The sequence below is a fragment of the Schistocerca gregaria genome, chromosome 5 (genome assembly GCF_023897955.1).
Source record: "Schistocerca gregaria isolate iqSchGreg1 chromosome 5, iqSchGreg1.2, whole genome shotgun sequence".
NCBI classification, from domain to species: domain Eukaryota; kingdom Metazoa; phylum Arthropoda; class Insecta; order Orthoptera; family Acrididae; genus Schistocerca; species Schistocerca gregaria.
Window position 1 is genome coordinate 114,731,433 of NC_064924.1, and position 6,000 is coordinate 114,737,432.

The 6,000-nt window shown below is 42.5% G+C and overlaps 1 long non-coding RNA gene across 1 annotated transcript in view; it reads right to left on the reverse strand.

The window, feature by feature from the left end:
- LOC126273195 (uncharacterized) overlaps window positions 1-2,435 on the reverse strand; it is a 44,717-nt gene extending 42,282 nt beyond the window's left edge. The window contains exon 1 of the long non-coding RNA XR_007549319.1: window positions 2,299-2,435. This is a non-coding gene — a long non-coding RNA (uncharacterized LOC126273195). The remainder of the gene's footprint in view (window positions 1-2,298) is intronic.
- Window positions 2,436-6,000: the final 3,565 nt, after the last annotated feature.

The window sequence follows — 6,000 nt, forward strand, 5'->3', positions numbered from 1 at the left end:
TTTAGTTGACAATGAAACAGCAAACAATTAAAATGATCGACAGAGGGGATTCATCAAGAAGCACTTAATGTTAAATTTGCAAGCATGGAGCACTTCATGAAGTTCGTGGTACGAATAGTAAAACTTCTCAAGTCGGAGGCATTTTTCGACTCTCTGTTGCAACAGTTTTCGAGGGAATTGAAAGAAGTATATAGAGACTTTATACATCACTGTTAAGCACATTGGTTAAATAAAGGGGCATGCCTCGAATGATTTTTCAGTTTAAAACCAATTAATCTTGAATTTATGAAGGGAAGAGCAGTGAAGGGACATGTGGAGTTAGATTGCAAACTTCTCACTTTATGTGTATTTGACTGCTCTTTGCCCACAGTAAGACGTTGTAAAATGAGAAACTACTTACTTCTGATTTTATGGTAATGCATTAAAAAGAAAATCGGTTTTCAGGGGACAAATTCTGACAAACACAGTCCAGGTCTTGAAGCCCACTGGCGTCAAGGAAAACACAAGGTTTGAAAAGTTCATTGCGGCCTTAAAATAAACACAATGTTTTTTTCTGAACAGTTTGAGAACAGTGTCAACATTTCACCTGTGTTACGAACTGTTTTTGAGACCCATTTCCATCTCAGTTGAATGCGTGTCTCTGGAGCTGGTCACAAAATTGTTTGATCTTCAACATAATTATCATTTTAAAGTCAAATCCTTTTACGTTAAAACTGTCCAGAACTCTGTTTTTCTGAGCTATAGAGTTCTTACGCCTCAATAATGCTGCAATATTTAGTTCGACGTATGTCTGTGTGTGAAAAACATTTTGAAACTAAATACGTCACCATTAAGTGACGATCTGAGTTTGAAAATCAGTGAAATTTTCTGTATCTGTCTCTAAAACGGCAGTTGGCATTAGGTAAAAATTATATTATGTATTCAGTACACCAAAAATAATGAAATATTACAAAAAAAATGGCTCTGAGCACTATGGGACTTAACATCTATGGTCATCAGTCCCCTAGAACTTAGAACTACTTAAACCTAACTAACCTAAGGACATCACACAACACCCAACCATCATGAGGCAGAGAAAATCCCTGACCCAGTCGGGAATCGAACACGGGAACCCGGGCGTGGGAAGCGAGAACGCTACCGCACGACCACGAGATGCGGGCGAAATAATACAAAAAATTAGTTTCGTTTCTCATCTGTGTGGTTAAGAAATGCGAAATAAGAAACCTAGTGATATGATGCGCGACTACACTGCCATTAAAATGCAGCGCGTTGACCGTTTCCCGCTGTTCCCCATCCCTGCAGTGATGGTGGTGGAACTGTAAAGTCAACCTGAGTTCTACGGAATTCGTGACAGCACATGGTTCACTCGCAAGCCGAATTCTTGCCCCCGCACCCCCTCCCACACCCTCTCACCCTCCCCCGAGCGGAAATATGTGTCTCCACTGAGCATTGAGAGACACTCAATCTTAAAACTGCAGCACACCTGGTTAGTAGACCTTGCTGGTACAATAAAAATTCGCCAGGAAATGCAGCAATCGTTTTATATCTAACAAATGTTCTTTCCCACGACATCATATGTCACCTTACTCCTTTGGAAGAAAATATTTATAACAGCTTGTATATGTATAACTATAATATACGGAAATATAAAGGTAAAGCAAACGTCATGTGTAAAATGAATGCAATGAAGCTGAACGTTAACAGTATAAACTAAATTGCTTTTACCTAGACCCCCGGAGACTTTTGTTAGGGGAAGACGAATATTCGCTGTTTGTACTGGAGTATCAGTGAATAGAAACTATTGCGGAATTTACACATCACAAGAGTTCTTACGTAATAGTTCTAGACCACTGTCGTTAAAATGCAAGTTAATTACCTGTTAAAACGGTAAGCAAAGGTATGTCCATGGGATGTAACTGTGAAAAAGTATCAACATGTGATCTTAGTATAAAAGGCATGGTGATGATGTTGCTTTGTGGGGCGCTCAACATCAAGGTCATCACTGCTCGTACAAGTTGATAAACTTTCCAGTTCATTTCTTGCAACTTCCCACATGATGACGAAATAATGAGGACAACGTAAACACCCAGTCCCCGGACGGAGAAAATCCCCGACCAGGCCGGGAATCGAACCCACGCCCACGTGATCCAGATGCAGCCACGCTACTCACTAGACCGCAAGTTGCGGATGACTATGAAAGGTTCTCGAAAGCAATCTGAATTACTACCAGTGCTACCAGAAATGTGAATCACCCTACTGCATTGCCGCCATAATTATTCTGAACAGAAATGCACTCACCATAAACGCCCAGACAGCAAGAAAAGTAAAGAGAAGCACGTATTTGTCCATCATACTGACTGAGAAGCGGTTTCTCTCTGGCAATATATCGTATCTCGGCTACCGTCCGCCTCGATTCTTGGCGTTATGATTCTTTGTGGGCGCAGTTTCTTTAATAGCCTAGCCACTAAAAGACTAGCATACTGCCCTTTATACGAGCACTCACACGTACGCTTTTATGGAATGCCACACAGTAGATTGGGAACTGAATAATAAAGCACGTAAGAAACACTCTTTCTGGAGATGAGAAAGAAGATGGGACTGCTGAGAAATCTAAATAAGATAGCTACCGCTTGCTAACAATTCTGCGTAAATAAACGCAGCCACCTATTTATGGTGACACCGTTGACGCACGTAACTCCATTATATAAGAAATGCAGAAGAAGCCCTAACTACCGCTTCATCCAGTCTGCTTGAACATATTCTCAGTTCGAATAAAATAAACTTTCTTGAGACATAGAATCTTATATCCACGAATCAGCATCGTTTTCGAAAGCATCGCTCGTTCGAAACTCAGTTTTGCCTTTTCTGACAGCCGCGCGGGGTAACAGAGCGGTCTATGGCTCCTTGTCACGGTCCACACGGTTCCCCCCGTAGGAGGTTCGAGACCTCGATCGGCATGGGTGTGTGTCGTCCTTAACGCCAGTGTATAACGTTTGGGAACGATGACCTCAGCAGTTTGATCCCAGAAGACCTTACCACAAATTTACATTTTTTTTCTTTTTCTAACATGATATACTGGAGAACTATGGATGAAAGGCAACAGGCAAATTCCATTATTCTAGATTTTCAGAATACATTTGACACGAAACCCCATTGCAGGCTGATAACGGAGGTACGCATATATGGAATAAATTCTGAAATAAGGGAACCCACTATGTTGTCCTCGCCGGGGAGTGTTCGCCAGAGATAAGGGTATCGTCAGGGTTGACACAGGGAAGTGTGATAGAGCCGCTGTCGTTCTGTATGTACATAAATGGTTTGGATGATAGGTTGGGCAGCAATATGCTGTTGTTTGCTTATTTTGCCGTGATGTACGGTAAGGTGTCGAAGTTGCATGACTGTAGAAAGACACAACACCACTTACACAGAATTTCCAGTTGGTGTGATGAATGTCAGCTAACGTTATATGTGGGAATATGTAAGGTAATGCGGATGAGTAGGAAGATCAAACCTGCAATGTTCGGATATAATATTACTAGTGTCCTGCTTGACACAATCAAGTCGTTTAAATATCTGGTCGTAACGCTGCAAAGCGATATGAGGTGGAACGAGCATGTAAGAACTGTGGTAGTGGGAGGGGGGGGGGGGGCAACGACTTTGGTTTATTGGGTGAATTTTGGGAAACAGTGGTTCACCTGTAAAGGAGACCGCCTATAGGACGGTTGAGTGACGTATTCTTGGGTACTGTTCGAGTGTTTGGGAACGGTACCAGGTCGGATTGAAAGAAGTCATCGAAACATTTCAGAGTCGAACTGCAACATGTGTTACCGATAGGTTCTAGCAACGCGTAAATGTTACGGAGATGCTTCTGGAATTTAAATGGGAATCCGTGGAGGGGGGACGACGTTATTTTCGAGAAACAGTACTGAGGAAATTTAGGGAATCGGCAACTAAGGCTGATTGCCGAACGATTCTACTGTCATATATCGCGTATAAGGACCATGAAGGTAGGATACGAGAAATTAGGGCTCATACGAAGGCAGACAGACAGTAGTTTTTCTTTCGCTGTGTTTGCGTGTTTGCGAGTGGGATAGGAAAGGAAATGACAAGTAATGGCACAAGGTGCCCTCCACCATGCACCGTACAGTGGCTTGCGGAGTATCTACGTAGATGTAGGTAAAGACATTCACCTGCTGGTGGCGTTGTTAGAACACACGTGCGTTTATTTCATGTTTTCCCTATTACCTAACATATACTAAGAGTACAAAGTAACGAGCGAAATAAGGTCCTATCAGAGCATGAAATAGGCAAATATGTTTGTGTCTGAAACACTTCGAATGAAAACTGGGGCATCAGGTGCCTCATTCTACCTTCCACAGAATCAAAAGCTTCCCCAAAAATTTTGTAAGCGAACATGTTCGCGCTTTTTTATACTGGGTGAGAAGAAAACAGTGGCAGTGGGAAGGAGATGGAAAAGTAGTAAGTAACGGAAAATAGTAGCCATGGTTGCGCTATAGAAAGAGAGAGGCAGACAATCACAGTGTGAATGAAAGGGAGGAACACACTGGCGGTGCAACGCAGTTGACAGTGACAGCATATTGCTAAGGAAAGAGGGAAGTACTCAGTGCCAATGGGAGACGAATAAAGAGGAGGAGAAAGTAGAAGTGGTGGAGACACAGTCTAAGGGAATGAGATGAAGGAAGAGAGAGTAACAATGAGAAGAGACGGTTGCATTGGGAAGGAATGAATGATATAGCAGCAGAAAGACAAAGCAAGAGTGAGACAGTGACAGTCAGAGGTGTCATCAGTAGCAGGACAGAAGGAATGTGACTGTGGGTGAGACAGGGGACAGTGACGAAGAGATAATTACAATGAGTTAGTCTGAATGAGTGTCTGAGAACGGTCAAATAGGAGTGGACTGGTATGAGCCATTTACAGCGATGGAGTAGTGGGTGTGAGCGAGTTACATTTAGCGAAGCTTGTGGGAGTGACCGATGAGATGCATGTTAAAAAGAGCGCGAAGGTGTTCGTATGCCAACATTTTTGGAAAAATTTGTAAAGGTGCTGAGGTACTGTGAGGCAGCTGATACCCCACTTTTCAGTCAGTTCTTTTAAACAGGAACATATTCGCCTTTTCTGCGATTCGATAGGCATATTGTTCCGCTGATTCTCTTCTTTTCGGTGTCACAACAAGGAATTTCTCATATGAAAAGAGATGTATGGGTCAGTAAAATTTTAACAGTGCTCTTGTGTAAAATAGAAATAAAACAAATTTAATTTTACGCACACAAAAACTTAGCATATGCTTCAGTGTTACATCACGGGGTTCTCAGAACCGTGCTGGTGATAATGGAGACACTTAACATTACATTCCTCCGTGCTAAGTCATACTATAATCTACATTTTCACCTCACACCGGGTTCTGTGTGCGTATTTTCGTATACAGATAGCGTAAATCTGAATGTCCGTAGCCAGGAAATGGTTAAAGATATGACGGAAATGTTCGTGGTTTTTCGAAATCGGTATCTCAAGAATATATCTCAAATTTCAACTATTTTCTATGCTTAGTCGTCCTAGGTATACATTTAATACCTAATTGATTCTCTAGTCAATGAAACAAAGTGATTAAACAGTTACAGTTCGGCCGGCCGGATTGGCCGAGCGGTTCTAGCCGCTACGGTCTGTAACCGCGAGACCACTACGGTCGCAAGTTCGAATCCTGCTTCGGGCATGGATGTGTGTGATGTCCTTGGGTTAGGTAGGTTTAAGTAGTTCTAAGTTCTAGGGGACTGATGACCTCAGAAGTGGAGTCCCATAGTGCTCAGAGCCATTTGAACCAAGCAGTTACAGTTCATAACCATACTGTGTCTGCCTCTCGGTGTCGAAGTCAGCACCTGGAATAAACTTCTGTGGCTCCACAGAATTCCGGCGATCGTCGTCTCTATGAAAATTCTTAGAATAGTCGGACGCACAATCGTATGCCATGGGGAAGCCGTCTTG